Source organism: Pyxicephalus adspersus, chromosome 2 (assembly GCF_032062135.1).
Source record: "Pyxicephalus adspersus chromosome 2, UCB_Pads_2.0, whole genome shotgun sequence".
Classification (NCBI taxonomy): Eukaryota; Metazoa; Chordata; class Amphibia; order Anura; family Pyxicephalidae; genus Pyxicephalus; species Pyxicephalus adspersus.
The window spans coordinates 59145233-59155697 of record NC_092859.1 but is presented as its reverse complement, the minus strand read 5'-3'; the positions used below and the strand labels follow the sequence as shown (position 1 = coordinate 59155697).

The window sequence follows — 10465 nt, the reverse complement described above, 5'->3', positions numbered from 1 at the left end:
ATTTCTTTTTTAGATATCTGTATCACCATATCTGACAATCTATTTATTCATACTTCCTTGTATAGAAAGGAAACGGCAGGTTATACAATTTTACATGCAAAAAGCGCACACCCACAACCCCTAATCAAAAGTATTCTGTACAGCCAGACCAGGATTTTAGACGAGAGGCCAAGGAACTCACTGAAAGACTACTGTTGAGAGGCTACAGTAAGAAAAATCTCAAAAAAACTTTCAAGAAAATTTGCACACTCTCTCGGGATGAGTTGATCTTTGGTAAACAAAAACCACCCCCTAGGCGCAATATCCCAATCATTACACGATTCAACTAACATTAAAAAATATCCAAAAATTGATTTCCAAACATTGGAATGTGCTTTTGGGAGAGCCCAACGTTTGCCAACACCTGGGAACGAAACCCTTAATCACTTATAGAAAAACAGGTTCGCTTAAAGATTCTATAGTTCATAGTCATCATATTACCAATCTAAACACTACGGTTGATTTGAGACCACACAGAACATATCCATGTGAAAAGTGTGGACAATGTGATTGGATTTTTAAAAACTCCAGCGCTGAACTTCCAAATGGCTCCACACTGAAACTTAATTACTATGTAGACTGTTCCTCATCAGGAATTATTTATATCATTCTATGTTCATGTGGTCAGTTATACGTAGGCAAAACAAAAGACCCTTGAAAAAACGTATTTATGAGCATGTTTACTTTATCAAGAATGGGAAACTAGTTACACCTATCAGTTTCCATGCAGGCACGACACACAATTTTGATACAAATTGTATCAAATTCGCAGTACTAGAAAAAGTCAACCCGAATCCAAGAGGGGGAAATTTCGATAAGATTTTACTACAACATGAAAGTAAATGGATTTTACACTAACAGCAAATAATTTTCTGGGTTTAAATGAAGTTTTCAGTTTCAAACTTTTTTTTACATACATAAAGAAGTACTCTACCTATGGGTTTTGTTTTCATGCCCATCTGAACATGTTATAATAAATATACTTTTCTCCCTATTATATACAATATTCCTATTTGGTTCTTTTTTATTGTTTATTAAGTAATTCTGTAACTTTCTTTGATTTTGTTATTATGTGTATAAATCTGTACCTATTACAATATTCAGAATTTCCCTTTATGGATATATTATTTACGATTGTCACTATTTGATTGCTGTAACTAGTTGTTCTATTTCTTATGTACTATACTGGTATAAACATCCCTTTTCTCTTTTTCCCCTCCACAGCAGTGTATGCGGTTCCCGGCTTGCGGGGACAGGAGCATCAGTGTTGTCACTGATGCACCCAATACTGTTGTGGTGACACCCTTACTGAGCCTCACCCTCCAAGTAAATCCCCGCATGAGTCCGTCCTTTTGGACGAACTCGCGCTGCCCCCATCATATCCTGAATATGGTGGGTAGGCAGTGAGCAGACCCGGCATAACTATTTCTCTGTCCCTCGGCTCTGACGTCGAGACAATGCACGCCCTGACTGACGTCAGGAGCGTGTAATTTGGCTTTGCTGAGTCTCTAGAGTTCCCGCCCTCCACACCATATATGGAGGACGCCTCCGGTATTCCCCTCAACCACTTCTAGGTAACACAGCGTGGCTACACAGACCGCGCTGCTGCTTCCTTTGCAGTTTTTCCTGATGAGATATCAGGCTAAGGTAAGAAATATGATTTTTGGCTCTCCTTTCCATGTACAATTTATACTTGGCACCTTATGATTTCTTTCAAACTAAATACAATCATGTTTTTGTATAATTTTCGATGTTATTTTAATGAGCAATAAGCAAAGGTTTGAACTATTCTCAAAAAGTTATTTCTAATATGAAAGTATACTTGAATTCTCTTACTGGTGTTTATATATTTGTCACTAGCTAAGAAACTCACATATAGTGTATTTGATTGTGAATATATGACATATTTACTAAGGCTTATGTATACAAATTGGTATCGACTAAAACTCAAGTTCGAGGTCATACCAAACTGTATGAGCCTATTGTACTGCAATACATGACTTGTTTATAAATACAACTGTAACAATTTCCCTTAACCCTACTTTTCCTGGTATTTTTTGATATAGTTGGGGAAGGTCTAAAATGCAATTCAAACTGCATAAACACCCGAAAGGCTTGAAAAGCAAGAACATATGTTTTGCTCAAAGTGTACAAACCAGCATGTTAGTCCATAATTTCAAAAAGAAACCTAACAAAAAATAAATACAAAAAGTATTTTAGTATGAAATAATATGCGTGTACGTTTGTGCAAAAAAAAGCAGTTACATGTGGGTATCAATATGCATACAGTAGGTATATGTGCAAATGCATAGCGTATGCACGTTTTTCAGTAGGCAGGAGTAAACCACAAAGTTTCATATCTGTGTTATCATCATGCCGCGCCCGTTGTTTGCAGAGAGGGACCTGCGATTAATCATTTTGGTAAGTACATTTTTTAAAAAGTGTTTTTTTGGGGGGTGCAAATGTTTGCACATTTAAATGTGTTTTTATGCATCATGCATGTTTGCACATTTAAATGTGTGTTCAGGCTGCTTCTCATATTCCTCAGCCTAAGAACTCACCGTCTTTAATCCTTCAGATATCCTAAACCCTTGTTTGTAATAACTTAAGATTTTGAGCTAGCTACCACTCAACGACATTTCTTGGAGGTTGTTGCTCTTTAAAAAGCGAATGCATCTAGGAGGCCAAAAGCGAAAAGGCCCATTTATGCCCCCCGGCCAATTACCTAGCAAGGAGAATTTGAGTGTTACCCCACAATTTATACCTACATTTCAAGGGACCCCAATTTATTGTGAATGGTGAGGTGCATAAACCAGAAAATGTAGGTTCAAATGGGGGGACACTTGCTCCTTGCTATGTAAGTGGGCCCGGGGGTCCACTTTTTCAATTAGGAACTCCTATGTGCACTTGCTTTGGAAAATGCATTCCCAATGTAGAATTTTAAATAGTGTTTTCAATTGGGATCCCCATGTTTTGAAATGCATGAAAACTGGTTGGCTGAGATTTTGGGACTATTCTCCATGATGGTCCTCTGTGCTTGTACACAGAGTTGTAAGGCTGCAAGACATGAGATGCAGAATTCCCACACACAGATATCACACTGTGCCCATGATGTCGTTACACATGCCCACAGAGTGGATATATTTTCCCAAGTATTTTTTTATATAGAAGCCACAGCACAGCTATAGAATGGGGGAGGGACAGCCTGTGTCCCCATCTCATTCTAGCTGCACTGTTCTCATTGCTCAGCTCTTATAGGCAGCTGGAATCCTCTGCACAAATGACAGCTGAGAATGGGGCGTCCTCTATTGTTCTTTCAATGGATTAGAGCTGCAGATGAGAGCTGGGTAAGAGGGCCACACACCTAAAGTTGGCTGTTGACAAATGTGTACATGCACATATTTCGATGTTTGTAAAAATTTTCATGATTACACACTATTAAGCTCAATCAGAGGTAGATCATTTGAAGAGCACCAATTGGCCTCCTCGCTATCTCGCAAGCCTGGAAATTATCTTTCTTTGTCTGTAGGACAGTGGAAGCCTTTTGGTAGAATGTTCTCTGGATAGCTGATACCACAATTCTGATTTTGGTGAAGGCACATCATTCTACTGTCTCACATATAAATTCCTGTGTTTTGTATTTATCCACTTTTTGGTTTTTCCTTGTTTTTATTTTCCCGTGTCAACAAAATAAATCCACATGTGCTGCATTACCTGACCTAATGCAACGGTGCTTACATTTTTCCCCTAGATTGTATCTATCTATGTATGTATGTATGTCTGGCACTTACTATTGCTTCACTAAAACTGGATAAACGGTGTTTACATCTAGGAGCACAAAATATTGTTTTTAAAATGGTTTAACTAGGATTAAGCTTAGTGGGGTGGCAACCGGAAGCTTCTTAGTAATAGTAATAGTATATCCATATATATCTACACACAATATTAACAAACAGTTTACAATTGCAACCAAACTATGTCAATATGTAACAGAAAATATATCAATCAATCAGTGATCTCTTTTTTGGTTTTTAAGAGGTGTTTGGTTGTTGTCAAAATACCTCACATTTTGTTTCTCTTTTTCTTTAGCCAATGATTATGCGGAGCTATGACCAGTAGCGGTCGATTTTTGCCAAGTGCCAGATTGCGGAGAGGCTGGCAGACATGCTCTGGACCCCAGCAGGTACCCGTCCACCTGTGGCCCAAATACAGCATACTTGGAGCGACCTAAAGCGGAGGGAAGCCAATTTAGTCCACAAAGTGGGGGACCCCATCCTGTCTAGTAAGTTTTTTGCATTTTGTCTTCTCCTCTTGTTAAGGGGTGGTGTTTTAGAATGTTTGTTGTTTGTGTAAAGTAGTATTGTTTAGCCTAGAACTGTTTGTTTTTTGCTTCCTATATTTTACTACCCTTATTAATTTTGGATATTTGATTTTGTTATTACAGCCAACTCTCCATCATGCCGGCAGCTGCTAATTTACAGCAGTCACACAGGCGACTAGCCGTCCCATAGGAGGTTGGGGAGGAGGAGCCATCCCCGGAGGAGGAGCCAGAGTCCTCCGATGAAGGAGAGGAGGCGGCCGAGGAGGTTGCCTGTAAGCTAACCTTAGAATCAACTTTTGTAACATATGTTGCAATTCAACACATTCTCACACTACTTTCACCATTTTTCATTACAAATACAAAGAAAGATCTAGCAGGTTTTTATGTAGCTTCCAGTCATTAATCCTACATCAAATGAATGTTCTTTCTAGGTTGTTGGCTGGCATAAGGAAAAATAGACATGAGTTGTTTAGTTGTCCATAGTTGTACTGACAAATGTTTGCTCAGAATTTTTTTATGTAGGCAAAAAGTAACAGTTAGAAGTTCTGTATTAATCTATTCACCTTAACTAACCTTACAAATCTACTTTCCTGCCCACCCACTTTTATTTATGGTGTTCATTTTTTATCTACAGCTAGTGGAGCACCCTTGCCAGCACCTCCTCCAAAGGACACAAGTTCCTCATCTGAATGTAAGTATTTCTCAATTCTAGATATTGTGAACATTCCTTTAGAAACATGAATATAAACTAGGATATAGTTTGTTAGGCCTAGCTCCATCAAGTAACAGAGTTGCGAATGTTAAATATGTCCTCTTCAAAATATATGTAATTGTAACATCATTAAAAAATACATTTGGCATAGAATACACAGCTGAACAACTTAGTATGTCATTTTAACCAACAGAAAAGTAGTAGACATAATAACAAGCACATCTATCTGTTACAGGCAAGTGTCAGAGAAGTGAAGTGTGCCATATTTTGTCCCTAGACAAAACTAGGTCATTACAGCAGTACTTGTAGAGTATTGAGCTGAGACTTCATTCTTGATTAGAATCACTTTGACAAATTTACAAACTGGAACATTCTTCGGCGATTAGATAGCAAAACTGCATTTGGAGCATACTTGGGCCACATCAAAAGAAACTTAGATAGGTAAAGCGTCAAAGTGCGAGGGTCGCTAACCTGTGGACATTGGGCAAACACAAAATCGAGATTAAGCTATCTTGTACAAACAAGTGTCTTCCTACAGGATCCCAGTCCAGAAAAACTTGAGTGAAGAATGTTCTCACCTGGCACCCATGCTTCGCCCAGACCAGCCAGGGGCCACTTCAACAGCCCAGACACGGCCCACACTAATAAACCACGATACCACCCCCACAGGCCCGGGCCACCTCCACAGCCCGGCCTTGGCCACGAGACCCCCCCCACAGCACATCCATGGGCGTGTTTCACCTCCAGAGCATGGAGGGCAGGGGCACGGGGTGGGCGGCCAGGAGGTTGAGGTGGCTAGGCAACAGCCGGGGTAAAGGATGGCGCTGGCTGCTCTGCGGGGGAGGGGGGGGGCCAGCAGGACCTATTAGGATTTGCCAACCCAGCCTGTGAATATTCGCCTGATTTAGCTGAGATTGTTGGCCCAGGGCTTCACTTAACATGTTACAGAGATAGTCAACTATGAATACGTAGGCACCCAAAGCGGCCGATTGTTGTTGGACCGATTCTATCAGACGATGCATGGCCGCCAGATGTTGTTGGTTAAATGCTCAGTCCTGGGAATTTTGATTGAGGTTTTCATGTAGGAGCGTAAGGACCTGTTCCAAATTATTTGAACTTGGGGCAGACATCCTTGACTCCACTACTCTATCAAAATGGCCAACCAGCCTCTGAGTGAGGCTTAAAAGCTGACTGCCCACACTGGGTTGACCCAATCCACCTGCATCCACTGGCTGCTATAAAGGGAAAAAAATTACTACAATATCACATGACTTTGTGGGTCACCATCAGAACCAGAAACCAGCAGACATGGATGTTCTACAAAGGCACGTGATATATCACATCAAAATGAATGAATGTGGTGACAAGTTTTCACATATCAAAAGTCCCTAATATTTTGCACAGTCAAAATTATTTTTTACATCCTGGCAGAAACTAGAGTCTACTTTAAATATTAAACTCAATAAGCTTTGACATTCCCAAAGGAAGGTTGCACCAGAAACATCTCCCACAAAAATTTAACAAATCATAGATAGATAGATAGATAGAAGGTTATTATTTAGCTTTTGGAAGGCTGAACACACACACACACACATTACCTGGATTCTCCTCTAGGCCTTTCTGCAGTGGGTCAACGACCTCCTCCTGTACAAATGAAATAGAGTGAGCTTGACTCTAACCCAAGTTCATTTGGATTGATCGGTTCACCACAAATATAAACATAACACTCCCAGAGCAAAAAATGCAAGAAATTAAACACTCGTATTACACATGAATGTGGTTATAAAAATTATTAAAGACAGATGCACATTGTCAAACAAATTATACCATGAAGGCTCATCTTACCAGGAGGAAGGCCAGTGTCATCTCGATGCGAAGTGACATCCTCATCATCCACATCACCACGAGCACAGAGGGCAGGAGATGACTGCTGCGTCTTAGGGCGTACTATTGTAAAAAAAAAAAATGAAATACATTGTTGATGCAAGTCAAAAGAAGGTAAAATACACTAAAGAGGTAATTTAAAAAAAATGATTTCATATTTCACCCCAAACATAAAATAGTAAAAACGCAATCCAATTATGTTCTCAATGCTAATGACTAAACTGTTGCAATCCCCAAAAATCGCCAAAATAAATTAACATTGGTAATTAGGTAATGTAAAAGGATTGAACTCACATGGTTGCCAAGCATCGTTATCCCGATAGTCCAACCTCTACCACCGTTTCTGGCCCAATGAATGACAACCCCAATCTTTCGTACTCCCCGAGATGCTGCGCAAGATGTTCAGGATAGGTCCCAGTCCTTCCGGCCTCTGTGCCCAGGACCCTTTTGACGTGTCTGAAGATGTCACTCACACGTTTTTGTCACTGGGTAATAGTCCGTTGTGTACTGCCCACTGCATTAACACTCCTGGCAATTTCCTCCCAGAGTTCCTGCCTTTCAGCATGGGAGGTCTGGGAGTGCAGCAGCAGCAGCGACAGCGGCCGTTGTTGCCGTGGTGGCAGCGGTGCTAGCCATTCTCCTTGGCTCCATGTTACTAGAAGGAAAAAAATAAAACAGTTATGGGACAAGACACGGGTCCGGGAGCCACACATTTTCTTGGAGCGTAGCCACCTGGATAATTTACATGACCAGGATGCCAAAAGGCGTTTCCACCTGTCCTGCCAGGTCATCCATGACCTGTACAGCTTGCTGGAAGCTAAAATTGCTCCAAAAACCAAGGGAAGCCAGGCTGTGCCAGGAATGACCAGGCTTTTGGCCACTCTATATTTTAGAAAGGGGTTCTTTTCAAACCTCCTCAGCCTTAATTTGTGGACTAAGCCAGCCTACAGGGTTTTTATGAATGCTATTGTGGACCTTGTCCCACTATATATTCAGTTCCTTCAAACAGCTCAGGAATGGAGGAAGGTAAGAGTGGATTTTGTCACGTGAGCTGGATTTCCTAATGTTTTGGGGGCCATCGATGGCACCCATGTGGCGATTCAGGCCCCTTAACTGCAGGAAATTGCCTTTCACAACCGGAAGCGATATCATTTGCTGAATGTACAAAATAGTCTGTGATGCCAACAGGAAAATCATGAGTGCACGCACAGGTTTCCCAGGATTGTGCCATGATGCCTATATCCTGCGTCAGACAGCCCTCTACTAGAAATTCATCTCTGGAGAAATGACTGAGGGCTGGCGATGTATAATGTCGTTACTGTAATACAACTAACAGTATTAAAATCATAAAGACACCTATTATTTTGCTATGTCCCTTTGCATTGTCAGAATGCCATGCTATGACCTATATTCTTTATATGTCATATTTTGTGCTAACATGTAATTTATCAAATACTTTATAAATATTGTACAATATTGGGAGCATTGGGGAAGAACTGACTTTCAGATAATCCCAGAAGCCCCAGTATAATTACTATGTTCACAGCTCACAGTACGGACACAACCTGTGCCTGCACCATGGTGATACCTGGGACATTTCAGAGGAACTTGAGCCAGACATACACCAACATCCCGCCTCCAGCTCCCAAAGCACAGCAGAGGGCCGTCGAGTCAGAAATGAACTTGTTGCCAATGTCTTTGTGCATGAGTATTTACATATGTTTACAATGCATGCATTACATATTTCAGCACACCATGTTTGGGTTACAAACAAACCTAGGAGTTTAAGTCATAGCAAGCACACTTTAATCGTTTGGGAAATTAAATAGCAGAAATATTTGTGTAAGAGCTGGACCTTTATGTGACACTTTACAAACACACATTGCCAAACTGGGGCAGAGTGCAATTTAGTGCAGATTTGGGCATAAGCATTGCTTATGCAGCCAGAAAAGCATGAAAAATACAATCCAGCACCATGAAGTTACCACTAAAACATGATTGACCATGCTGCTTAACACATCCTAATAATGTAATCTATTTTTTTACAGGGCGATAACATCCCTCTGCTGTGCTGCCTCTGGAATGTCACATGACAGACTACTGTACATTCGTGGATGAGTTTGTTTCCGGTTAAAGAAGAAATCTACCTTTATGTTTCTCCACTCCCAAGCTGATGTGAAGAAGTGAATATATAGTGGGCCAGGGTCTAAAATGGCATTGAAACCGTCAGAAACACCTAGGAAACTGTAGACTGTCTCAGTGCACAAATTAGGGCAACGTGGTTTGAAAGGACTCCCTTCCTGAAATTATATATAGAGTGTCCAGGGGCCTCGTTATTCTTGGCACAGCCTAGCTTCTCTTGGTTTTTGCAGCAATTTTACCTTCCAGAAAGATGTACAGGTCATGGATGATCTAGCGGGACAGGCATAAACGCCTTTTGACATAGTGTCAAAGGGTCATAGGGTCTGAGGAGCAAAAAAAATGGGTTTGTTGGCAGAAAGCAATAAAATATGTTTGGCACTAAGTTAAACTGTCCTTGGCATTTTTCAATACAAAATTACTAATACAATTAGAATCATGTAAACACATAAATAAAGCATACTATCTGGTATTTAGGAGTGCTTGACCCTGCTTGTGAGCTTGGCAATCATAGTGGTTTGATGTTGTGCTTGGCAACCTAGACCTCCTTCCATCACCATCAGGTGTGTTGGAATGAGTATGCAACCCAGCTGGACAACTAATTGAAAACAGTTTGGACAGCAAGTGGAAGTGTGTTTGTAAAACATACGGCTAAGATCAGGCAGCACAGCACAATGACAACAAAACCTTTAACACTACCACAAATGAACAGAGGAGTTGTGTGGCAGCAATCAACATGAGTGCAAATGTCAGAGTATTAAACTTTAAACAAAAAACAAAGATAGAAAAGACATGTACATAATACATTCAAATACCAATATGTGACAATGTGACTTTGAAAATGGGACAAAGGCAAACAGGCGGTTAAAATAACAGTTTGGAGTGGAAACCATGCAGACATTTTGACTGAATATTGGTTTAAAAAAATTACAAAACATTGCAGAAGATTTGCCAAGCAACAGAAAATGTCAATACAAACCAAGCACAAAAACATTGCAGAACAAGATGAAACTAACAATAATGAGGATTACAAGGTCACATCAATGCATACCATCCAAGCAAACGTACTTGATGACCCCCCCCCATTCCACAAACCAGTCCATTTAAATAGTAATAATGAAAATGCATATGTATTTATATGCATTTAAATGTATTTTGACATACACGCACAAAGTGAAATCACTAAATGTTTTTTGATACATCATTGGCAACAATCCTTTTTTTCAAATATTTGATTTCTATCAAGCCAAACTACAATTAAACTTTAATTAGATCACAAATGCTTGGTGACCATGTTTTACAATTCATACTATTGTGTGATGACATATTATGAAGTGTTAACTAATATATATATACACAGCTTGATATAA

The 10465-nt window shown here is 40.1% G+C and overlaps 1 long non-coding RNA gene across 1 annotated transcript; it reads left to right on the top strand.

Annotated features, from left to right (window-relative positions):
* Positions 1-1557: 1557 nt before the first annotated feature.
* On the top strand, positions 1558-9480 carry LOC140323610 (uncharacterized). The gene is made up of 5 exons (XR_011919408.1): positions 1558-1686; positions 4129-4321; positions 4484-4632; positions 4995-5051; positions 9005-9480. It is a non-coding gene; the product is annotated as an uncharacterized lncRNA (long non-coding RNA).
* The last annotated feature ends 985 nt before the right edge of the window (positions 9481-10465 follow it).